The sequence below is a fragment of the Idiotropiscis lumnitzeri genome, chromosome 5 (assembly GCF_059441095.1).
Source record: "Idiotropiscis lumnitzeri isolate Australia: NSW breed Sydney's pygmy pipehorse chromosome 5, RoL_Ilum_1.0, whole genome shotgun sequence".
Taxonomy (NCBI): Eukaryota; Metazoa; Chordata; class Actinopteri; order Syngnathiformes; family Syngnathidae; genus Idiotropiscis; species Idiotropiscis lumnitzeri.
In genome coordinates, this window is record NC_142395.1 from 4,776,973 (window position 1) to 4,800,312 (window position 23,340).

Sequence of the window (23,340 nt, forward strand, 5' to 3'; positions counted from 1 at the left end):
TTGTGACTGTGGTTATAGTTTCAGATTCTTGTTACGTATTTTTGGATTGAAGTATTTGCCACAATAAAGACCACATGTATAAAATGCAAAATGTTGGAGGGAATTCTCGCTTACGGCCATACTACCCTGAGAACGCCCGATCTCGTCCGATCTCGGAAGCTAAGCAGGGTCGGGCCTGGTTAGTACTTGGATGGGAGACCGCCTGGGAATACCAGGTGCTGTAAGCTTTTGCACCGCAAAAAATAAATAAATAAAAATAACTTTGACAAATGTAAGCAAGTATGCGAGCTGCTTTTTTATAAATTTCCACATATTCGCCTGACAGGCTGAGAGCACAAAATGCCAACATTCGGCGTCCTCTGCCTTTGGGTGTTGCTACAGTCTCGCCGTGGACGACTCGCAAATGCGTGTGGCAATTTGCAAATGCGTGTCTGGAGACTTGACTGTGGCTCCGGAGCCACACATTGACCAAAAGGGTACCCTCGGAGTCTACAGGTGTAGCAGACATATGACCCGATGCAGTCCGGTTGGGTTGGTGCAGTGAGTGTTTACTAAATAAAAAGTTAATGAATCAATTTTAAAAAATGGTGTTTACTGAATGCAATAAAGGGAAGTATAGTTAATGTGGCAATTAGCAGGTGTGGAGAAGCTTCATTCATTTTTTTTAGCTTCACTGGTTATATCATTGGTTCTTATTTTATTAGTTCCACTTTATTCTTCCATTTATTCCAATTTAATTTAAATAATGTCAAATAAATGGTACATGACCATGGGTGGATAGCAGTGAACGCCCCCCCAAGTTATTGGTGTATATATTGGTGGTACGGGGCTGGTATAATATTAGTGCCCCCATGTGGTCCGAATGTGTAGCTACGGAGCCACACACGTCTCCTGACACGCATTTGCAAATCAGCACACGCATTTGCGAGTCGTCCGCGGCAGGACTGTAGCAAACGTCACCTGTAAGAACACAGCCAATCAAAAGGTCCCGTTTTTACAGGTCGCCCATCTACGGATTTTTGTCCGCATTTAACCATGTGTATGTGCCAACAAATCATTGTACACATTTGCTGATATTTGTCATATATCTGTGACTTCAATCATGCATTGTAGATTGTTGTGACACATTTGTGACTGTGGTTATAGTTTCAGATTCTAGTTACGTATTTTTGGATTGAAGTATTTGCCACAATAAAGACCACATGTATAAAATGCAAAATTTTGGAGGGAATTCTCGCTTACGGCCATACTACCCTGAGAACGCCCGATCTCGTCCGATCTCGGAAGCTAAGCAGGGTCGGGCCTGGTTAGTACTTGGATGGGAGACCGCCTGGGAATACCAGGTGCTGTAAGCTTTTGCACCGCAAAAAATAAATAAATAAAAATAACTTTGACAAATGTAAGCAAGTATGCGAGCTGCTTTTTTATAAATTTCCACATATTCGCCTGACAGGCTGAGAGCACAAAATGCCAACATTCAGCGTCCTCTGCCTTTGGGTGTTGCTACAGTCTCGCCGTGGACGACTCGCAAATGCGTGTGGCAATTTGCAAATGCGTGTCTGGAGACTTGACTGTGGCTCCGGAGCCACACATTGACCAAAAGGGTACCCTCGGAGTCTACAGGTGTAGCAGACATATGACCCGATGCAGTCCGGTTGGGTTGGTGCAGTGAGTGTTTACTAAATAAAAAGTTAATGAATCAATTTTAAAAAATGGTGTTTACTGAATGCAATAAAGGGAAGTATAGTTAATGTCGCAATTAGCAGGTGTGGAGAAGCTTCATTCATTTTTTTTAGCTTCACTGGTTATATCATTGGTTCTTATTTTATTAGTTCCACTTTATTCTTCCATTTATTCCAATTTAATTTAAATAATGTCAAATAAATGGTACATGACCATGGGTGGATAGCAGTGAACGCCCCCCCAAGTTATTGGTGTATATATTGGTGGTACGGGGCTGGTATAATATTAGTGCCCCCATGTGGTCCGAATGTGTAGCTACGGAGCCACACACGTCTCCTGACACGCATTTGCAAATCAGCACACGCATTTGCGAGTCGTCCGCGGCAGGACTGTAGCAAACGTCACCTGTAAGAACACAGCCAATCAAAAGGTCCCGTTTTTACAGGTCGCCCATCTACGGATTTTTGTCCGCATTTAACCATGTGTATGTGCCAACAAATCATTGTACACATTTGCTGATATTTGTCATATATCTGTGACTTCAATCATGCATTGTAGATTGTTGTGACACATTTGTGACTGTGGTTATAGTTTCAGATTCTTGTTACGTATTTTTGGATTGAAGTATTTGCCACAATAAAGACCACATGTATAAAATGCAAAATTTTGGAGGGAATTCTCGCTTACGGCCATACTACCCTGAGAACGCCCGATCTCGTCCGATCTCGGAAGCTAAGCAGGGTCGGGCCTGGTTAGTACTTGGATGGGAGACCGCCTGGGAATACCAGGTGCTGTAAGCTTTTGCACCGCAAAAAATAAATAAATAAAAATAACTTTGACAAATGTAAGCAAGTATGCGAGCTGCTTTTTTATAAATTTCCACATATTCGCCTGACAGGCTGAGAGCACAAAATGCCAACATTCAGCGTCCTCTGCCTTTGGGTGTTGCTACAGTCTCGCCGTGGACGACTCGCAAATGCGTGTGGCAATTTGCAAATGCGTGTCTGGAGACTTGACTGTGGCTCCGGAGCCACACATTGACCAAAAGGGTACCCTCGGAGTCTACAGGTGTAGCAGACATATGACCCGATGCAGTCCGGTTGGGTTGGTGCAGTGAGTGTTTACTAAATAAAAAGTTAATGAATCAATTTTAAAAAATGGTGTTTACTGAATGCAATAAAGGGAAGTATAGTTAATGTCGCAATTAGCAGGTGTGGAGAAGCTTCATTCATTTTTTTTAGCTTCACTGGTTATATCATTGGTTCTTATTTTATTAGTTCCACTTTATTCTTCCATTTATTCCAATTTAATTTAAATAATGTCAAATAAATGGTACATGACCATGGGTGGATAGCAGTGAACGCCCCCCCAAGTTATTGGTGTATATATTGGTGGTACGGGGCTGGTATAATATTAGTGCCCCCATGTGGTCCGAATGTGTAGCTACGGAGCCACACACGTCTCCTGACACGCATTTGCAAATCAGCACACGCATTTGCGAGTCGTCCGCGGCAGGACTGTAGCAAACGTCACCTGTAAGAACACAGCCAATCAAAAGGTCCCGTTTTTACAGGTCGCCCATCTACGGATTTTTGTCCGCATTTAACCATGTGTATGTGCCAACAAATCATTGTACACATTTGCTGATATTTGTCATATATCTGTGACTTCAATCATGCATTGTAGATTGTTGTGACACATTTGTGACTGTGGTTATAGTTTCAGATTCTTGTTACGTATTTTTGGATTGAAGTATTTGCCACAATAAAGACCACATGTATAAAATGCAAAATTTTGGAGGGAATTCTCGCTTACGGCCATACTACCCTGAGAACGCCCGATCTCGTCCGATCTCGGAAGCTAAGCAGGGTCGGGCCTGGTTAGTACTTGGATGGGAGACCGCCTGGGAATACCAGGTGCTGTAAGCTTTTGCACCGCAAAAAATAAATAAATAAAAATAACTTTGACAAATGTAAGCAAGTATGCGAGCTGCTTTTTTATAAATTTCCACATATTCGCCTGACAGGCTGAGAGCACAAAATGCCAACATTCAGCGTCCTCTGCCTTTGGGTGTTGCTACAGTCTCGCCGTGGACGACTCGCAAATGCGTGTGGCAATTTGCAAATGCGTGTCTGGAGACTTGACTGTGGCTCCGGAGCCACACATTGACCAAAAGGGTACCCTCGGAGTCTACAGGTGTAGCAGACATATGACCCGATGCAGTCCGGTTGGGTTGGTGCAGTGAGTGTTTACTAAATAAAAAGTTAATGAATCAATTTTAAAAAATGGTGTTTACTGAATGCAATAAAGGGAAGTATAGTTAATGTCGCAATTAGCAGGTGTGGAGAAGCTTCATTCATTTTTTTTAGCTTCACTGGTTATATCATTGGTTCTTATTTTATTAGTTCCACTTTATTCTTCCATTTATTCCAATTTAATTTAAATAATGTCAAATAAATGGTACATGACCATGGGTGGATAGCAGTGAACGCCCCCCCAAGTTATTGGTGTATATATTGGTGGTACGGGGCTGGTATAATATTAGTGCCCCCATGTGGTCCGAATGTGTAGCTACGGAGCCACACACGTCTCCTGACACGCATTTGCAAATCAGCACACGCATTTGCGAGTCGTCCGCGGCAGGACTGTAGCAAACGTCACCTGTAAGAACACAGCCAATCAAAAGGTCCCGTTTTTACAGGTCGCCCATCTACGGATTTTTGTCCGCATTTAACCATGTGTATGTGCCAACAAATCATTGTACACATTTGCTGATATTTGTCATATATCTGTGACTTCAATCATGCATTGTAGATTGTTGTGACACATTTGTGACTGTGGTTATAGTTTCAGATTCTTGTTACGTATTTTTGGATTGAAGTATTTGCCACAATAAAGACCACATGTATAAAATGCAAAATTTTGGAGGGAATTCTCGCTTACGGCCATACTACCCTGAGAACGCCCGATCTCGTCCGATCTCGGAAGCTAAGCAGGGTCGGGCCTGGTTAGTACTTGGATGGGAGACCGCCTGGGAATACCAGGTGCTGTAAGCTTTTGCACCGCAAAAAATAAATAAATAAAAATAACTTTGACAAATGTAAGCAAGTATGCGAGCTGCTTTTTTATAAATTTCCACATATTCGCCTGACAGGCTGAGAGCACAAAATGCCAACATTCAGCGTCCTCTGCCTTTGGGTGTTGCTACAGTCTCGCCGTGGACGACTCGCAAATGCGTGTGGCAATTTGCAAATGCGTGTCTGGAGACTTGACTGTGGCTCCGGAGCCACACATTGACCAAAAGGGTACCCTCGGAGTCTACAGGTGTAGCAGACATATGACCCGATGCAGTCCGGTTGGGTTGGTGCAGTGAGTGTTTACTAAATAAAAAGTTAATGAATCAATTTTAAAAAATGGTGTTTACTGAATGCAATAAAGGGAAGTATAGTTAATGTGGCAATTAGCAGGTGTGGAGAAGCTTCATTCATTTTTTTTAGCTTCACTGGTTATATCATTGGTTCTTATTTTATTAGTTCCACTTTATTCTTCCATTTATTCCAATTTAATTTAAATAATGTCAAATAAATGGTACATGACCATGGGTGGATAGCAGTGAACGCCCCCCCAAGTTATTGGTGTATATATTGGTGGTACGGGGCTGGTATAATATTAGTGCCCCCATGTGGTCCGAATGTGTAGCTACGGAGCCACACACGTCTCCTGACACGCATTTGCAAATCCGCACACGCATTTGCGAGTCGTCCGCGGCAGGACTGTAGCAAACGTCACCTGTAAGAACACAGCCAATCAAAAGGTCCCGTTTTTACAGGTCGCCCATCTACGGATTTTTGTCCGCATTTAACCATGTGTATGTGCCAACAAATCATTGTACACATTTGCTGATATTTGTCATATATCTGTGACTTCAATCATGCATTGTAGATTGTTGTGACACATTTGTGACTGTGGTTATAGTTTCAGATTCTAGTTACGTATTTTTGGATTGAAGTATTTGCCACAATAAAAACCACATGTATAAAATGCAAAATTTTGGAGGGAATTCTCGCTTACGGCCATACTACCCTGAGAACGCCCGATCTCGTCCGATCTCGGAAGCTAAGCAGGGTCGGGCCTGGTTAGTACTTGGATGGGAGACCGCCTGGGAATACCAGGTGCTGTAAGCTTTTGCACCGCAAAAAATAAATAAATAAAAATAACTTTGACAAATGTAAGCAAGTATGCGAGCTGCTTTTTTATAAATTTCCACATATTCGCCTGACAGGCTGAGAGCACAAAATGCCAACATTCAGCGTCCTCTGCCTTTGGGTGTTGCTACAGTCTCGCCGTGGACGACTCGCAAATGCGTGTGGCAATTTGCAAATGCGTGTCTGGAGACTTGACTGTGGCTCCGGAGCCACACATTGACCAAAAGGGTACCCTCGGAGTCTACAGGTGTAGCAGACATATGACCCGATGCAGTCCGGTTGGGTTGGTGCAGTGAGTGTTTACTAAATAAAAAGTTAATGAATCAATTTTAAAAAATGGTGTTTACTGAATGCAATAAAGGGAAGTATAGTTAATGTCGCAATTAGCAGGTGTGGAGAAGCTTCATTCATTTTTTTTAGCTTCACTGGTTATATCATTGGTTCTTATTTTATTAGTTCCACTTTATTCTTCCATTTATTCCAATTTAATTTAAATAATGTCAAATAAATGGTACATGACCATGGGTGGATAGCAGTGAACGCCCCCCCAAGTTATTGGTGTATATATTGGTGGTACGGGGCTGGTATAATATTAGTGCCCCCATGTGGTCCGAATGTGTAGCTACGGAGCCACACACGTCTCCTGACACGCATTTGCAAATCAGCACACGCATTTGCGAGTCGTCCGCGGCAGGACTGTAGCAAACGTCACCTGTAAGAACACAGCCAATCAAAAGGTCCCGTTTTTACAGGTCGCCCATCTACGGATTTTTGTCCGCATTTAACCATGTGTATGTGCCAACAAATCATTGTACACATTTGCTGATATTTGTCATATATCTGTGACTTCAATCATGCATTGTAGATTGTTGTGACACATTTGTGACTGTGGTTATAGTTTCAGATTCTTGTTACGTATTTTTGGATTGAAGTATTTGCCACAATAAAGACCACATGTATAAAATGCAAAATTTTGGAGGGAATTCTCGCTTACGGCCATACTACCCTGAGAACGCCCGATCTCGTCCGATCTCGGAAGCTAAGCAGGGTCGGGCCTGGTTAGTACTTGGATGGGAGACCGCCTGGGAATACCAGGTGCTGTAAGCTTTTGCACCGCAAAAAATAAATAAATAAAAATAACTTTGACAAATGTAAGCAAGTATGCGAGCTGCTTTTTTATAAATTTCCACATATTCGCCTGACAGGCTGAGAGCACAAAATGCCAACATTCAGCGTCCTCTGCCTTTGGGTGTTGCTACAGTCTCGCCGTGGACGACTCGCAAATGCGTGTGGCAATTTGCAAATGCGTGTCTGGAGACTTGACTGTGGCTCCGGAGCCACACATTGACCAAAAGGGTACCCTCGGAGTCTACAGGTGTAGCAGACATATGACCCGATGCAGTCCGGTTGGGTTGGTGCAGTGAGTGTTTACTAAATAAAAAGTTAATGAATCAATTTTAAAAAATGGTGTTTACTGAATGCAATAAAGGGAAGTATAGTTAATGTGGCAATTAGCAGGTGTGGAGAAGCTTCATTCATTTTTTTTAGCTTCACTGGTTATATCATTGGTTCTTATTTTATTAGTTCCACTTTATTCTTCCATTTATTCCAATTTAATTTAAATAATGTCAAATAAATGGTACATGACCATGGGTGGATAGCAGTGAACGCCCCCCCAAGTTATTGGTGTATATATTGGTGGTACGGGGCTGGTATAATATTAGTGCCCCCATGTGGTCCGAATGTGTAGCTACGGAGCCACACACGTCTCCTGACACGCATTTGCAAATCAGCACACGCATTTGCGAGTCGTCCGCGGCAGGACTGTAGCAAACGTCACCTGTAAGAACACAGCCAATCAAAAGGTCCCGTTTTTACAGGTCGCCCATCTACGGATTTTTGTCCGCATTTAACCATGTTTATGTGCCAACAAATCATTGTACACATTTGCTGATATTTGTCATATATCTGTGACTTCAATCATGCATTGTAGATTGTTGTGACACATTTGTGACTGTGGTTATAGTTTCAGATTCTAGTTACGTATTTTTGGATTGAAGTATTTGCCACAATAAAGACCACATGTATAAAATGCAAAATTTTGGAGGGAATTCTCGCTTACGGCCATACTACCCTGAGAACGCCCGATCTCGTCCGATCTCGGAAGCTAAGCAGGGTCGGGCCTGGTTAGTACTTGGATGGGAGACCGCCTGGGAATACCAGGTGCTGTAAGCTTTTGCACCGCAAAAAATAAATAAATAAAAATAACTTTGACAAATGTAAGCAAGTATGCGAGCTGCTTTTTTATAAATTTCCACATATTCGCCTGACAGGCTGAGAGCACAAAATGCCAACATTCGGCGTCCTTTGCCTTTGGGTGTTGCTACAGTCTCGCCGTGGACGACTCGCAAATGCGTGTGGCAATTTGCAAATGCGTGTCTGGAGACTTGACTGTGGCTCCGGAGCCACACATTGACCAAAAGGGTACCCTCGGAGTCTACAGGTGTAGCAGACATATGACCCGATGCAGTCCGGTTGGGTTGGTGCAGTGAGTGTTTACTAAATAAAAAGTTAATGAATCAATTTTAAAAAATGGTGTTTACTGAATGCAATAAAGGGAAGTATAGTTAATGTGGCAATTAGCAGGTGTGGAGAAGCTTCATTCATTTTTTTTAGCTTCACTGGTTATATCATTGGTTCTTATTTTATTAGTTCCACTTTATTCTTCCATTTATTCCAATTTAATTTAAATAATGTCAAATAAATGGTACATGACCATGGGTGGATAGCAGTGAACGCCCCCCCAAGTTATTGGTGTATATATTGGTGGTACGGGGCTGGTATAATATTAGTGCCCCCATGTGGTCCGAATGTGTAGCTACGGAGCCACACACGTCTCCTGACACGCATTTGCAAATCAGCACACGCATTTGCGAGTCGTCCGCGGCAGGACTGTAGCAAACGTCACCTGTAAGAACACAGCCAATCAAAAGGTCCCGTTTTTACAGGTCGCCCATCTACGGATTTTTGTCCGCATTTAACCATGTGTATGTGCCAACAAATCATTGTACACATTTGCTGATATTTGTCATATATCTGTGACTTCAATCATGCATTGTAGATTGTTGTGACACATTTGTGACTGTGGTTATAGTTTCAGATTCTAGTTACGTATTTTTGGATTGAAGTATTTGCCACAATAAAGACCACATGTATAAAATGCAAAATTTTGGAGGGAATTCTCGCTTACGGCCATACTACCCTGAGAACGCCCGATCTCGTCCGATCTCGGAAGCTAAGCAGGGTCGGGCCTGGTTAGTACTTGGATGGGAGACCGCCTGGGAATACCAGGTGCTGTAAGCTTTTGCACCGCAAAAAATAAATAAATAAAAATAACTTTGACAAATGTAAGCAAGTATGCGAGCTGCTTTTTTATAAATTTCCACATATTCGCCTGACAGGCTGAGAGCACAAAATGCCAACATTCAGCGTCCTCTGCCTTTGGGTGTTGCTACAGTCTCGCCGTGGACGACTCGCAAATGCGTGTGGCAATTTGCAAATGCGTGTCTGGAGACTTGACTGTGGCTCCGGAGCCACACATTGACCAAAAGGGTACCCTCGGAGTCTACAGGTGTAGCAGACATATGACCCGATGCAGTCCGGTTGGGTTGGTGCAGTGAGTGTTTACTAAATAAAAAGTTAATGAATCAATTTTAAAAAATGGTGTTTACTGAATGCAATAAAGGGAAGTATAGTTAATGTCGCAATTAGCAGGTGTGGAGAAGCTTCATTCATTTTTTTTAGCTTCACTGGTTATATCATTGGTTCTTATTTTATTAGTTCCACTTTATTCTTCCATTTATTCCAATTTAATTTAAATAATGTCAAATAAATGGTACATGACCATGGGTGGATAGCAGTGAACGCCCCCCCAAGTTATTGGTGTATATATTGGTGGTACGGGGCTGGTATAATATTAGTGCCCCCATGTGGTCCGAATGTGTAGCTACGGAGCCACACACGTCTCCTGACACGCATTTGCAAATCAGCACACGCATTTGCGAGTCGTCCGCGGCAGGACTGTAGCAAACGTCACCTGTAAGAACACAGCCAATCAAAAGGTCCCGTTTTTACAGGTCGCCCATCTACGGATTTTTGTCCGCATTTAACCATGTGTATGTGCCAACAAATCATTGTACACATTTGCTGATATTTGTCATATATCTGTGACTTCAATCATGCATTGTAGATTGTTGTGACACATTTGTGACTGTGGTTATAGTTTCAGATTCTTGTTACGTATTTTTGGATTGAAGTATTTGCCACAATAAAGACCACATGTATAAAATGCAAAATTTTGGAGGGAATTCTCGCTTACGGCCATACTACCCTGAGAACGCCCGATCTCGTCCGATCTCGGAAGCTAAGCAGGGTCGGGCCTGGTTAGTACTTGGATGGGAGACCGCCTGGGAATACCAGGTGCTGTAAGCTTTTGCACCGCAAAAAATAAATAAATAAAAATAACTTTGACAAATGTAAGCAAGTATGCGAGCTGCTTTTTTATAAATTTCCACATATTCGCCTGACAGGCTGAGAGCACAAAATGCCAACATTCAGCGTCCTCTGCCTTTGGGTGTTGCTACAGTCTCGCCGTGGACGACTCGCAAATGCGTGTGGCAATTTGCAAATGCGTGTCTGGAGACTTGACTGTGGCTCCGGAGCCACACATTGACCAAAAGGGTACCCTCGGAGTCTACAGGTGTAGCAGACATATGACCCGATGCAGTCCGGTTGGGTTGGTGCAGTGAGTGTTTACTAAATAAAAAGTTAATGAATCAATTTTAAAAAATGGTGTTTACTGAATGCAATAAAGGGAAGTATAGTTAATGTCGCAATTAGCAGGTGTGGAGAAGCTTCATTCATTTTTTTTAGCTTCACTGGTTATATCATTGGTTCTTATTTTATTAGTTCCACTTTATTCTTCCATTTATTCCAATTTAATTTAAATAATGTCAAATAAATGGTACATGACCATGGGTGGATAGCAGTGAACGCCCCCCCAAGTTATTGGTGTATATATTGGTGGTACGGGGCTGGTATAATATTAGTGCCCCCATGTGGTCCGAATGTGTAGCTACGGAGCCACACACGTCTCCTGACACGCATTTGCAAATCAGCACACGCATTTGCGAGTCGTCCGCGGCAGGACTGTAGCAAACGTCACCTGTAAGAACACAGCCAATCAAAAGGTCCCGTTTTTACAGGTCGCCCATCTACGGATTTTTGTCCGCATTTAACCATGTGTATGTGCCAACAAATCATTGTACACATTTGCTGATATTTGTCATATATCTGTGACTTCAATCATGCATTGTAGATTGTTGTGACACATTTGTGACTGTGGTTATAGTTTCAGATTCTTGTTACGTATTTTTGGATTGAAGAATTTGCCACAATAAAGACCACATGTATAAAATGCAAAATGTTGGAGGGAATTCTCGCTTACGGCCATACTACCCTGAGAACGCCCGATCTCGTCCGATCTCGGAAGCTAAGCAGGGTCGGGCCTGGTTAGTACTTGGATGGGAGACCGCCTGGGAATACCAGGTGCTGTAAGCTTTTGCACCGCAAAAAATAAATAAATAAAAATAACTTTGACAAATGTAAGCAAGTATGCGAGCTGCTTTTTTATAAATTTCCACATATTCGCCTGACAGGCTGAGAGCACAAAATGCCAACATTCGGCGTCCTCTGCCTTTGGGTGTTGCTACAGTCTCGCCGTGGACGACTCGCAAATGCGTGTGGCAATTTGCAAATGCGTGTCTGGAGACTTGACTGTGGCTCCGGAGCCACACATTGACCAAAAGGGTACCCTCGTAGTCTACAGGTGTAGCAGACATATGACCCGATGCAGTCCGGTTGGGTTGGTGCAGTGAGTGTTTACTAAATAAAAAGTTAATGAATCAATTTTAAAAAATGGTGTTTACTGAATGCAATAAAGGGAAGTATAGTTAATGTCGCAATTAGCAGGTGTGGAGAAGCTTCATTCATTTTTTTTAGCTTCACTGGTTATATCATTGGTTCTTATTTTATTAGTTCCACTTTATTCTTCCATTTATTCCAATTTAATTTAAATAATGTCAAATAAATGGTACATGACCATGGGTGGATAGCAGTGAACGCCCCCCCAAGTTATTGGTGTATATATTGGTGGTACGGGGCTGGTATAATATTAGTGCCCCCATGTGGTCCGAATGTGTAGCTACGGAGCCACACACGTCTCCTGACACGCATTTGCAAATCAGCACACGCATTTGCGAGTCGTCCGCGGCAGGACTGTAGCAAACGTCACCTGTAAGAACACAGCCAATCAAAAGGTCCCGTTTTTACAGGTCGCCCATCTACGGATTTTTGTCCGCATTTAACCATGTGTATGTGCCAACAAATCATTGTACACATTTGCTGATATTTGTCATATATCTGTGACTTCAATCATGCATTGTAGATTGTTGTGACACATTTGTGACTGTGGTTATAGTTTCAGATTCTAGTTACGTATTTTTGGATTGAAGTATTTGCCACAATAAAGACCACATGTATAAAATGCAAAATTTTGGAGGGAATTCTCGCTTACGGCCATACTACCCTGAGAACGCCCGATCTCGTCCGATCTCGGAAGCTAAGCAGGGTCGGGCCTGGTTAGTACTTGGATGGGAGACCGCCTGGGAATACCAGGTGCTGTAAGCTTTTGCACCGCAAAAAATAAATAAATAAAAATAACTTTGACAAATGTAAGCAAGTATGCGAGCTGCTTTTTTATAAATTTCCACATATTCGCCTGACAGGCTGAGAGCACAAAATGCCAACATTCAGCGTCCTCTGCCTTTGGGTGTTGCTACAGTCTCGCCGTGGACGACTCGCAAATGCGTGTGGCAATTTGCAAATGCGTGTCTGGAGACTTGACTGTGGCTCCGGAGCCACACATTGACCAAAAGGGTACCCTCGGAGTCTACAGGTGTAGCAGACATATGACCCGATGCAGTCCGGTTGGGTTGGTGCAGTGAGTGTTTACTAAATAAAAAGTTAATGAATCAATTTTAAAAAATGGTGTTTACTGAATGCAATAAAGGGAAGTATAGTTAATGTGGCAATTAGCAGGTGTGGAGAAGCTTCATTCATTTTTTTTAGCTTCACTGGTTATATCATTGGTTCTTATTTTATTAGTTCCACTTTATTCTTCCATTTATTCCAATTTAATTTAAATAATGTCAAATAAATGGTACATGACCATGGGTGGATAGCAGTGAACGCCCCCCCAAGTTATTGGTGTATATATTGGTGGTACGGGGCTGGTATAATATTAGTGCCCCCATGTGGTCCGAATGTGTAGCTACGGAGCCACACACGTCTCCTGACACGCATTTGCAAATCAGCACACGCATTTGCGAGTCGTCCGCGGCAGGACTGTAGCAAACGTCACCTGTAAGAACACAGCCAATCAAAAGGTCCCGTTTTTACAGGTCGCCCATCTACGGATTTTTGTCCGCATTTAACCATGTGTATGTGCCAACAAATCATTGTACACATTTGCTGATATTTGTCATATATCTGTGACTTCAATCATGCATTGTAGATTGTTGTGACACATTTGTGACTGTGGTTATAGTTTCAGATTCTTGTTACGTATTTTTGGATTGAAGAATTTGCCACAATAAAGACCACATGTATAAAATGCAAAATGTTGGAGGGAATTCTCGCTTACGGCCATACTACCCTGAGAACGCCCGATCTCGTCCGATCTCGGAAGCTAAGCAGGGTCGGGCCTGGTTAGTACTTGGATGGGAGACCGCCTGGGAATACCAGGTGCTGTAAGCTTTTGCACCGCAAAAAATAAATAAATAAAAATAACTTTGACAAATGTAAGCAAGTATGCGAGCTGCTTTTTTATAAATTTCCACATATTCGCCTGACAGGCTGAGAGCACAAAATGCCAACATTCGGCGTCCTCTGCCTTTGGGTGTTGCTACAGTCTCGCCGTGGACGACTCGCAAATGCGTGTGGCAATTTGCAAATGCGTGTCTGGAGACTTGACTGTGGCTCCGGAGCCACACATTGACCAAAAGGGTACCCTCGTAGTCTACAGGTGTAGCAGACATATGACCCGATGCAGTCCGGTTGGGTTGGTGCAGTGAGTGTTTACTAAATAAAAAGTTAATGAATCAATTTTAAAAAATGGTGTTTACTGAATGCAATAAAGGGAAGTATAGTTAATGTCGCAATTAGCAGGTGTGGAGAAGCTTCATTCATTTTTTTTAGCTTCACTGGTTATATCATTGGTTCTTATTTTATTAGTTCCACTTTATTCTTCCATTTATTCCAATTTAATTTAAATAATGTCAAATAAATGGTACATGACCATGGGTGGATAGCAGTGAACGCCCCCCCAAGTTATTGGTGTATATATTGGTGGTACGGGGCTGGTATAATATTAGTGCCCCCATGTGGTCCGAATGTGTAGCTACGGAGCCACACACGTCTCCTGACACGCATTTGCAAATCAGCACACGCATTTGCGAGTCGTCCGCGGCAGGACTGTAGCAAACGTCACCTGTAAGAACACAGCCAATCAAAAGGTCCCGTTTTTACAGGTCGCCCATCTACGGATTTTTGTCCGCATTTAACCATGTGTATGTGCCAACAAATCATTGTACACATTTGCTGATATTTGTCATATATCTGTGACTTCAATCATGCATTGTAGATTGTTGTGACACATTTGTGACTGTGGTTATAGTTTCAGATTCTAGTTACGTATTTTTGGATTGAAGTATTTGCCACAATAAAGACCACATGTATAAAATGCAAAATTTTGGAGGGAATTCTCGCTTACGGCCATACTACCCTGAGAACGCCCGATCTCGTCCGATCTCGGAAGCTAAGCAGGGTCGGGCCTGGTTAGTACTTGGATGGGAGACCGCCTGGGAATACCAGGTGCTGTAAGCTTTTGCACCGCAAAAAATAAATAAATAAAAATAACTTTGACAAATGTAAGCAAGTATGCGAGCTGCTTTTTTATAAATTTCCACATATTCGCCTGACAGGCTGAGAGCACAAAATGCCAACATTCAGCGTCCTCTGCCTTTGGGTGTTGCTACAGTCTCGCCGTGGACGACTCGCAAATGCGTGTGGCAATTTGCAAATGCGTGTCTGGAGACTTGACTGTGGCTCCGGAGCCACACATTGACCAAAAGGGTACCCTCGGAGTCTACAGGTGTAGCAGACATATGACCCGATGCAGTCCGGTTGGGTTGGTGCAGTGAGTGTTTACTAAATAAAAAGTTAATGAATCAATTTTAAAAAATGGTGTTTACTGAATGCAATAAAGGGAAGTATAGTTAATGTGGCAATTAGCAGGTGTGGAGAAGCTTCATTCATTTTTTTTAGCTTCACTGGTTATATCATTGGTTCTTATTTTATTAGTTCCACTTTATTCTTCCATTTATTCCAATTTAATTTAAATAATGTCAAATAAATGGTACATGACCATGGGTGGATAGCAGTGAACGCCCCCCCAAGTTATTGGTGTATATATTGGTGGTACGGGGCTGGTATAATATTAGTGCCCCCATGTGGTCCGAATGTGTAGCTACGGAGCCACACACGTCTCCTGACACGCATTTGCAAATCAGCACACGCATTTGCGAGTCGTCCGCGGCAGGACTGTAGCAAACGTCACCTGTAAGAACACAGCCAATCAAAAGGTCCCGTTTTTACAGGTCGCCCATCTACGGATTTTTGTCCGCATTTAACCATGTGTATGTGCCAACAAATCATTGTACACATTTGCTGATATTTGTCATATATCTGTGACTTCAATCATGCATTGTAGATTGTTGTGACACATTTGTGACTGTGGTTATAGTTTCAGATTCTAGTTACGTATTTTTGGATTGAAGTATTTGCCACAATAAAGACCACATGTATAAAATGCAAAATTTTGGAGGGAATTCTCGCTTACGGCCATACTACCCTGAGAACGCCCGATCTCGTCCGATCTCGGAAGCTAAGCAGGGTCGGGCCTGGTTAGTACTTGGATGGGAGACCGCCTGGGAATACCAGGTGCTGTAAGCTTTTGCACCGCAAAAAATAAATAAATAAAAATAACTTTGACAAATGTAAGCAAGTATGCGAGCTGCTTTTTTATAAATTTCCACATATTCGCCTGACAGGCTGAGAGCACAAAATGCCAACATTCAGCGTCCTCTGCCTTTGGGTGTTGCTACAGTCTCGCCGTGGACGACTCGCAAATGCGTGTGGCAATTTGCAAATGCGTGTCTGGAGACTTGACTGTGGCTCCGGAGCCACACATTGACCAAAAGGGTACCCTCGGAGTCTACAGGTGTAGCAGACATATGACCCGATGCAGTCCGGTTGGGTTGGTGCAGTGAGTGTTTACTAAATAAAAAGTTAATGAATCAATTTTAAAAAATGGTGTTTACTGAATGCAATAAAGGGAAGTATAGTTAATGTCGCAATTAGCAGGTGTGGAGAAGCTTCATTCATTTTTTTTAGCTTCACTGGTTATATCATTGGTTCTTATTTTATTAGTTCCACTTTATTCTTCCATTTATTCCAATTTAATTTAAATAATGTCAAATAAATGGTACATGACCATGGGTGGATAGCAGTGAACGCCCCCCCAAGTTATTGGTGTATATATTGGTGGTACGGGGCTGGTATAATATTAGTGCCCCCATGTGGTCCGAATGTGTAGCTACGGAGCCACACACGTCTCCTGACACGCATTTGCAAATCAGCACACGCATTTGCGAGTCGTCCGCGGCAGGACTGTAGCAAACGTCACCTGTAAGAACACAGCCAATCAAAAGGTCCCGTTTTTACAGGTCGCCCATCTACGGATTTTTGTCCGCATTTAACCATGTGTATGTGCCAACAAATCATTGTACACATTTGCTGATATTTGTCATATATCTGTGACTTCAATCATGCATTGTAGATTGTTGTGACACATTTGTGACTGTGGTTATAGTTTCAGATTCTTGTTACGTATTTTTGGATTGAAGTATTTGCCACAATAAAGACCACATGTATAAAATGCAAAATTTTGGAGGGAATTCTCGCTTACGGCCATACTACCCTGAGAACGCCCGATCTCGTCCGATCTCGGAAGCTAAGCAGGGTCGGGCCTGGTTAGTACTTGGATGGGAGACCGCCTGGGAATACCAGGTGCTGTAAGCTTTTGCACCGCAAAAAATAAATAAATAAAAATAACTTTGACAAATGTAAGCAAGTATGCGAGCTGCTTTTTTATAAATTTCCACATATTCGCCTGACAGGCTGAGAGCACAAAATGCCAACATTCAGCGTCCTCTGCCTTTGGGTGTTGCTACAGTCTCGCCGTGGACGACTCGCAAATGCGTGTGGCAATTTGCAAATGCGTGTCTGGAGACTTGACTGTGGCTCCGGAGCCACACATTGACCAAAAGGGTACCCTCGGAGTCTACAGGTGTAGCAGACATATGACCCGATGCAGTCCGGTTGGGTTGGTGCAGTGAGTGTTTACTAAATAAAAAGTTAATGAATCAATTTTAAAAAATGGTGTTTACTGAATGCAATAAAGGGAAGTATAGTTAATGTGGCAATTAGCAGGTGTGGAGAAGCTTCATTCATTTTTTTTAGCTTCACTGGTTATATCATTGGTTCTTATTTTATTAGTTCCACTTTATTCTTCCATTTATTCCAATTTAATTTAAATAATGTCAAATAAATGGTACATGACCATGGGTGGATAGCAGTGAACGCCCCCCCAAGTTATTGGTGTATATATTGGTGGTACGGGGCTGGTATAATATTAGTGCCCCCATGTGGTCCGAATGTGTAGCTACGGAGCCACACACGTCTCCTGACACGCATTTGCAAATCAGCACACGCATTTGCGAGTCGTCCGCGGCAGGACTGTAGCAAACGTCACCTGTAAGAACACAGCCAATCAAAAGGTCCCGTTTTTACAGGTCGCCCATCTACGGATTTTTGTCCGCATTTAACCATGTGTATGTGCCAACAAATCATTGTACACATTTGCTGATATTTGTCATATATCTGTGACTTCAATCATGCATTGTAGATTGTTGTGACACATTTGTGACTGTGGTTATAGTTTCTGATTCTTGTTACGTATTTTTGGATTGAAGTATTTGCCACAATAAAGACCACATGTATAAAATGCAAAATGTTGGAGGGAATTCTCGCTTACGGCCATACTACCCTGAGAACGCCCGATCTCGTCCGATCTCGGAAGCTAAGCAGGGTCGGGCCTGGTTAGTACTTGGATGGGAGACCGCCTGGGAATACCAGGTGCTGTAAGCTTTTGCACCGCAAAAAATAAATAAATAAAAATAACTTTGACAAATGTAAGCAAGTATGCGAGCTGCTTTTTTATAAATTTCCACATATTCGCCTGACAGGCTGAGAGCACAAAATGCCAACATTCAGCGTCCTCTGCCTTTGGGTGTTGCTACAGTCTCGCCGTGGACGACTCGCAAATGCGTGTGGCAATTTGCAAATGCGTGTCTGGAGACTTGACTGTGGCTCCGGAGCCACACATTGACCAAAAGGGTACCCTCGTAGTCTACAGGTGTAGCAGACATATGACCCGATGCAGTCCGGTTGGGTTGGTGCAGTGAGTGTTTACTAAATAAAAAGTTAATGAATCAATTTTAAAAAATGGTGTTTACTGAATGCAATAAAGGGAAGTATAGTTAATGTCGCAATTAGCAGGTGTGGAGAAGCTTCATTCATTTTTTTTAGCTTCACTGGTTATATCATTGGTTCTTATTTTATTAGTTCCACTTTATTCTTCCATTTATTCCAATTTAATTTAAATAATGTCAAATAAATGGTACATGACCATGGGTGGATAGCAGTGAACGCCCCCCCAAGTTATTGGTGTATATATTGGTGGTACGGGGCTGGTATAATATTAGTGCCCCCATGTGGTCCGAATGTGTAGCTACGGAGCCACACACGTCTCCTGACACGCATTTGCAAATCAGCACACGCATTTGCGAGTCGTCCGCGGCAGGACTGTAGCAAACGTCACCTGTAAGAACACAGCCAATCAAAAGGTCCCGTTTTTACAGGTCGCCCATCTACGGATTTTTGTCCGCATTTAACCATGTGTATGTGCCAACAAATCATTGTACACATTTGCTGATATTTGTCATATATCTGTGACTTCAATCATGCATTGTAGATTGTTGTGACACATTTGTGACTGTGGTTATAGTTTCAGATTCTAGTTACGTATTTTTGGATTGAAGTATTTGCCACAATAAAGACCACATGTATAAAATGCAAAATTTTGGAGGGAATTCTCGCTTACGGCCATACTACCCTGAGAACGCCCGATCTCGTCCGATCTCGGAAGCTAAGCAGGGTCGGGCCTGGTTAGTACTTGGATGGGAGACCGCCTGGGAATACCAGGTGCTGTAAGCTTTTGCACCGCAAAAAATAAATAAATAAAAATAACTTTGACAAATGTAAGCAAGTATGCGAGCTGCTTTTTTATAAATTTCCACATATTCGCCTGACAGGCTGAGAGCACAAAATGCCAACATTCAGCGTCCTCTGCCTTTGGGTGTTGCTACAGTCTCGCCGTGGACGACTCGCAAATGCGTGTGGCAATTTGCAAATGCGTGTCTGGAGACTTGACTGTGGCTCCGGAGCCACACATTGACCAAAAGGGTACCCTCGGAGTCTACAGGTGTAGCAGACATATGACCCGATGCAGTCCGGTTGGGTTGGTGCAGTGAGTGTTTACTAAATAAAAAGTTAATGAATCAATTTTAAAAAATGGTGTTTACTGAATGCAATAAAGGGAAGTATAGTTAATGTGGCAATTAGCAGGTGTGGAGAAGCTTCATTCATTTTTTTTAGCTTCACTGGTTATATCATTGGTTCTTATTTTATTAGTTCCACTTTATTCTTCCATTTATTCCAATTTAATTTAAATAATGTCAAATAAATGGTACATGACCATGGGTGGATAGCAGTGAACGCCCCCCCAAGTTATTGGTGTATATATTGGTGGTACGGGGCTGGTATAATATTAGTGCCCCCATGTGGTCCGAATGTGTAGCTACGGAGCCACACACGTCTCCTGACACGCATTTGCAAATCAGCACACGCATTTGCGAGTCGTCCGCGGCAGGACTGTAGCAAACGTCACCTGTAAGAACACAGCCAATCAAAAGGTCCCGTTTTTACAGGTCGCCCATCTACGGATTTTTGTCCGCATTTAACCATGTGTATGTGCCAACAAATCATTGTACACATTTGCTGATATTTGTCATATATCTGTGACTTCAATCATGCATTGTAGATTGTTGTGACACATATGTGACTGTGGTTATAGTTTCAGATTCTTGTTACGTATTTTTGGATTGAAGTATTTGCCACAATAAAGACCACATGTATAAAATGCAAAATTTTGGAGGGAATTCTCGCTTACGGCCATACTACCCTGAGAACGCCCGATCTCGTCCGATCTCGGAAGCTAAGCAGGGTCGGGCCTGGTTAGTACTTGGATGGGAGACCGCCTGGGAATACCAGGTGCTGTAAGCTTTTGCACCGCAAAAAATAAATAAATAAAAATAACTTTGACAAATGTAAGCAAGTATGCGAGCTGCTTTTTTATAAATTTCCACATATTCGCCTGACAGGCTGAGAGCACAAAATGCCAACATTCAGCGTCCTCTGCCTTTGGGTGTTGCTACAGTCTCGCCGTGGACGACTCGCAAATGCGTGTGGCAATTTGCAAATGCGTGTCTGGAGACTTGACTGTGGCTCCGGAGCCACACATTGACCAAAAGGGTACCCTCGGAGTCTACAGGTGTAGCAGACATATGACCCGATGCAGTCCGGTTGGGTTGGTGCAGTGAGTGTTTACTAAATAAAAAGTTAATGAATCAATTTTAAAAAATGGTGTTTACTGAATGCAATAAAGGGAAGTATAGTTAATGTCGCAATTAGCAGGTGTGGAGAAGCTTCATTCATTTTTTTTAGCTTCACTGGTTATATCATTGGTTCTTATTTTATTAGTTCCACTTTATTCTTCCATTTATTCCAATTTAATTTAAATAATGTCAAATAAATGGTACATGACCATGGGTGGATAGCAGTGAACGCCCCCCCAAGTTATTGGTGTATATATTGGTGGTACGGGGCTGGTATAATATTAGTGCCCCCATGTGGTCCGAATGTGTAGCTACGGAGCCACACACGTCTCCTGACACGCATTTGCAAATCAGCACACGCATTTGCGAGTCGTCCGCGGCAGGACTGTAGCAAACGTCACCTGTAAGAACACAGCCAATCAAAAGGTCCCGTTTTTACAGGTCGCCCATCTACGGATTTTTGTCCGCATTTAACCATGTGTATGTGCCAACAAATCATTGTACACATTTGCTGATATTTGTCATATATCTGTGACTTCAATCATGCATTGTAGATTGTTGTGACACATTTGTGACTGTGGTTATAGTTTCAGATTCTTGTTACGTATTTTTGGATTGAAGTATTTGCCACAATAAAGACCACATGTATAAAATGCAAAATTTTGGAGGGAATTCTCGCTTACGGCCATACTACCCTGAGAACGCCCGATCTCGTCCGATCTCGGAAGCTAAGCAGGGTCGGGCCTGGTTAGTACTTGGATGGGAGACCGCCTGGGAATACCAGGTGCTGTAAGCTTTTGCACCGCAAAAAATAAATAAATAAAAATAACTTTGACAAATGTAAGCAAGTATGCGAGCTGCTTTTTTATAAATTTCCACATATTCGCCTGACAGGCTGAGAGCACAAAATGCCAACATTCAGCGTCCTCTGCCTTTGGGTGTTGCTACAGTCTCGCCGTGGACGACTCGCAAATGCGTGTGGCAATTTGCAAATGCGTGTCTGGAGACTTGACTGTGGCTCCGGAGCCACACATTGACCAAAAGGGTACCCTCGGAGTCTACAGGTGTAGCAGACATATGACCCGATGCAGTCCGGTTGGGTTGGTGCAGTGAGTGTTTACTAAATAAAAAGTTAATGAATCAATTTTAAAAAATGGTGTTTACTGAATGCAATAAAGGGAAGTATAGTTAATGTGGCAATTAGCAGGTGTGGAGAAGCTTCATTCATTTTTTTTAGCTTCACTGGTTATATCATTGGTTCTTATTTTATTAGTTCCACTTTATTCTTCCATTTATTCCAATTTAATTTAAATAATGTCAAATAAATGGTACATGACCATGGGTGGATAGCAGTGAACGCCCCCCCAAGTTATTGGTGTATATATTGGTGGTACGGGGCTGGTATAATATTAGTGCCCCCATGTGGTCCGAATGTGTAGCTACGGAGCCACACACGTCTCCTGACACGCATTTGCAAATCAGCACACGCATTTGCGAGTCGTCCGCGGCAGGACTGTAGCAAACGTCACCTGTAAGAACACAGCCAATCAAAAGGTCCCGTTTTTACAGGTCGCCCATCTACGGATTTTTGTCCGCATTTAACCATGTGTATGTGCCAACAAATCATTGTACACATTTGCTGATATTTGTCATATATCTGTGACTTCAATCATGCATTGTAGATTGTTGTGACACATTTGTGACTGTGGTTATAGTTTCAGATTCTAGTTACGTATTTTTGGATTGAAGTATTTGCCACAATAAAGACCACATGTATAAAATGCAAAATTTTGGAGGGAATTCTCGCTTACGGCCATACTACCCTGAGAACGCCCGATCTCGTCCGATCTCGGAAGCTAAGCAGGGTCGGGCCTGGTTAGTACTTGGATGGGAGACCGCCTGGGAATACCAGGTGCTGTAAGCTTTTGCACCGCAAAAAATAAATAAATAAAAATAACTTTGACAAATGTAAGCAAGTATGCGAGCTGCTTTTTTATAAATTTCCACATATTCGCCTGACAGGCTGAGAGCACAAAATGCCAACATTCAGCGTCCTCTGCCTTTGGGTGTTGCTACAGTCTCGCCGTGGACGACTCGCAAATGCGTGTGGCAATTTGCAAATGCGTGTCTGGAGACTTGACTGTGGCTCCGGAGCCACACATTGACCAAAAGGGTACCCTCGGAGTCTACAGGTGTAGCAGACATATGACCCGATGCAGTCCGGTTGGGTTGGTGCAGTGAGTGTTTACTAAATAAAAAGTTAATGAATCAATTTTAAAAAATGGTGTTTACTGAATGCAATAAAGGGAAGTATAGTTAATGTCGCAATTAGCAGGTGTGGAGAAGCTTCATTCATTTTTTTTAGCTTCACTGGTTATATCATTGGTTCTTATTTTATTAGTTCCACTTTATTCTTCCATTTATTCCAATTTAATTTAAATAATGTCAAATAAATGGTACATGACCATGGGTGGATA

The 23,340-nt window shown here is 42.5% G+C and overlaps 21 non-coding genes across 21 annotated transcripts; all 21 read left to right on the forward strand.

Annotated features, from left to right (window-relative positions):
- Positions 1–108: 108 nt before the first annotated feature.
- Positions 109–227, forward strand: LOC148336070 (5S ribosomal RNA). The gene has a single exon (XR_015843322.1). It is a non-coding gene; the product is annotated as a 5S ribosomal RNA (ribosomal RNA).
- A 1,009-nt stretch (positions 228–1,236) lies between these two features.
- LOC148336071 (5S ribosomal RNA) lies at positions 1,237–1,355 on the forward strand. Its single transcript, XR_015843333.1, has one exon. It is a non-coding gene; the product is annotated as a 5S ribosomal RNA (ribosomal RNA).
- A 1,009-nt stretch (positions 1,356–2,364) lies between these two features.
- Positions 2,365–2,483, forward strand: LOC148336072 (5S ribosomal RNA). Its single transcript, XR_015843344.1, has one exon. It is a non-coding gene; the product is annotated as a 5S ribosomal RNA (ribosomal RNA).
- Positions 2,484–3,492: 1,009 nt separating this feature from the next.
- On the forward strand, positions 3,493–3,611 carry LOC148336073 (5S ribosomal RNA). Its single transcript, XR_015843355.1, has one exon. It is a non-coding gene; the product is annotated as a 5S ribosomal RNA (ribosomal RNA).
- Positions 3,612–4,620: 1,009 nt separating this feature from the next.
- Positions 4,621–4,739, forward strand: LOC148336074 (5S ribosomal RNA). Its single transcript, XR_015843367.1, has one exon. It is a non-coding gene; the product is annotated as a 5S ribosomal RNA (ribosomal RNA).
- Positions 4,740–5,748: 1,009 nt separating this feature from the next.
- On the forward strand, positions 5,749–5,867 carry LOC148336075 (5S ribosomal RNA). The gene has a single exon (XR_015843378.1). It is a non-coding gene; the product is annotated as a 5S ribosomal RNA (ribosomal RNA).
- A 1,009-nt stretch (positions 5,868–6,876) lies between these two features.
- On the forward strand, positions 6,877–6,995 carry LOC148336076 (5S ribosomal RNA). The gene has a single exon (XR_015843389.1). It is a non-coding gene; the product is annotated as a 5S ribosomal RNA (ribosomal RNA).
- Positions 6,996–8,004: 1,009 nt separating this feature from the next.
- LOC148336077 (5S ribosomal RNA) lies at positions 8,005–8,123 on the forward strand. Its single transcript, XR_015843400.1, has one exon. It is a non-coding gene; the product is annotated as a 5S ribosomal RNA (ribosomal RNA).
- A 1,009-nt stretch (positions 8,124–9,132) lies between these two features.
- Positions 9,133–9,251, forward strand: LOC148336078 (5S ribosomal RNA). The gene has a single exon (XR_015843411.1). It is a non-coding gene; the product is annotated as a 5S ribosomal RNA (ribosomal RNA).
- A 1,009-nt stretch (positions 9,252–10,260) lies between these two features.
- Positions 10,261–10,379, forward strand: LOC148336079 (5S ribosomal RNA). The gene has a single exon (XR_015843422.1). It is a non-coding gene; the product is annotated as a 5S ribosomal RNA (ribosomal RNA).
- Positions 10,380–11,388: 1,009 nt separating this feature from the next.
- On the forward strand, positions 11,389–11,507 carry LOC148336080 (5S ribosomal RNA). The gene has a single exon (XR_015843433.1). It is a non-coding gene; the product is annotated as a 5S ribosomal RNA (ribosomal RNA).
- A 1,009-nt stretch (positions 11,508–12,516) lies between these two features.
- On the forward strand, positions 12,517–12,635 carry LOC148336081 (5S ribosomal RNA). Its single transcript, XR_015843445.1, has one exon. It is a non-coding gene; the product is annotated as a 5S ribosomal RNA (ribosomal RNA).
- Positions 12,636–13,644: 1,009 nt separating this feature from the next.
- LOC148336082 (5S ribosomal RNA) lies at positions 13,645–13,763 on the forward strand. The gene has a single exon (XR_015843456.1). It is a non-coding gene; the product is annotated as a 5S ribosomal RNA (ribosomal RNA).
- A 1,009-nt stretch (positions 13,764–14,772) lies between these two features.
- On the forward strand, positions 14,773–14,891 carry LOC148336083 (5S ribosomal RNA). The gene has a single exon (XR_015843467.1). It is a non-coding gene; the product is annotated as a 5S ribosomal RNA (ribosomal RNA).
- Positions 14,892–15,900: 1,009 nt separating this feature from the next.
- LOC148336084 (5S ribosomal RNA) lies at positions 15,901–16,019 on the forward strand. Its single transcript, XR_015843479.1, has one exon. It is a non-coding gene; the product is annotated as a 5S ribosomal RNA (ribosomal RNA).
- A 1,009-nt stretch (positions 16,020–17,028) lies between these two features.
- Positions 17,029–17,147, forward strand: LOC148336085 (5S ribosomal RNA). Its single transcript, XR_015843490.1, has one exon. It is a non-coding gene; the product is annotated as a 5S ribosomal RNA (ribosomal RNA).
- A 1,009-nt stretch (positions 17,148–18,156) lies between these two features.
- Positions 18,157–18,275, forward strand: LOC148336086 (5S ribosomal RNA). The gene has a single exon (XR_015843493.1). It is a non-coding gene; the product is annotated as a 5S ribosomal RNA (ribosomal RNA).
- Positions 18,276–19,284: 1,009 nt separating this feature from the next.
- On the forward strand, positions 19,285–19,403 carry LOC148336087 (5S ribosomal RNA). The gene has a single exon (XR_015843495.1). It is a non-coding gene; the product is annotated as a 5S ribosomal RNA (ribosomal RNA).
- Positions 19,404–20,412: 1,009 nt separating this feature from the next.
- On the forward strand, positions 20,413–20,531 carry LOC148336088 (5S ribosomal RNA). The gene has a single exon (XR_015843504.1). It is a non-coding gene; the product is annotated as a 5S ribosomal RNA (ribosomal RNA).
- A 1,009-nt stretch (positions 20,532–21,540) lies between these two features.
- LOC148336089 (5S ribosomal RNA) lies at positions 21,541–21,659 on the forward strand. The gene has a single exon (XR_015843505.1). It is a non-coding gene; the product is annotated as a 5S ribosomal RNA (ribosomal RNA).
- A 1,009-nt stretch (positions 21,660–22,668) lies between these two features.
- Positions 22,669–22,787, forward strand: LOC148336090 (5S ribosomal RNA). The gene has a single exon (XR_015843506.1). It is a non-coding gene; the product is annotated as a 5S ribosomal RNA (ribosomal RNA).
- Positions 22,788–23,340: the final 553 nt, after the last annotated feature.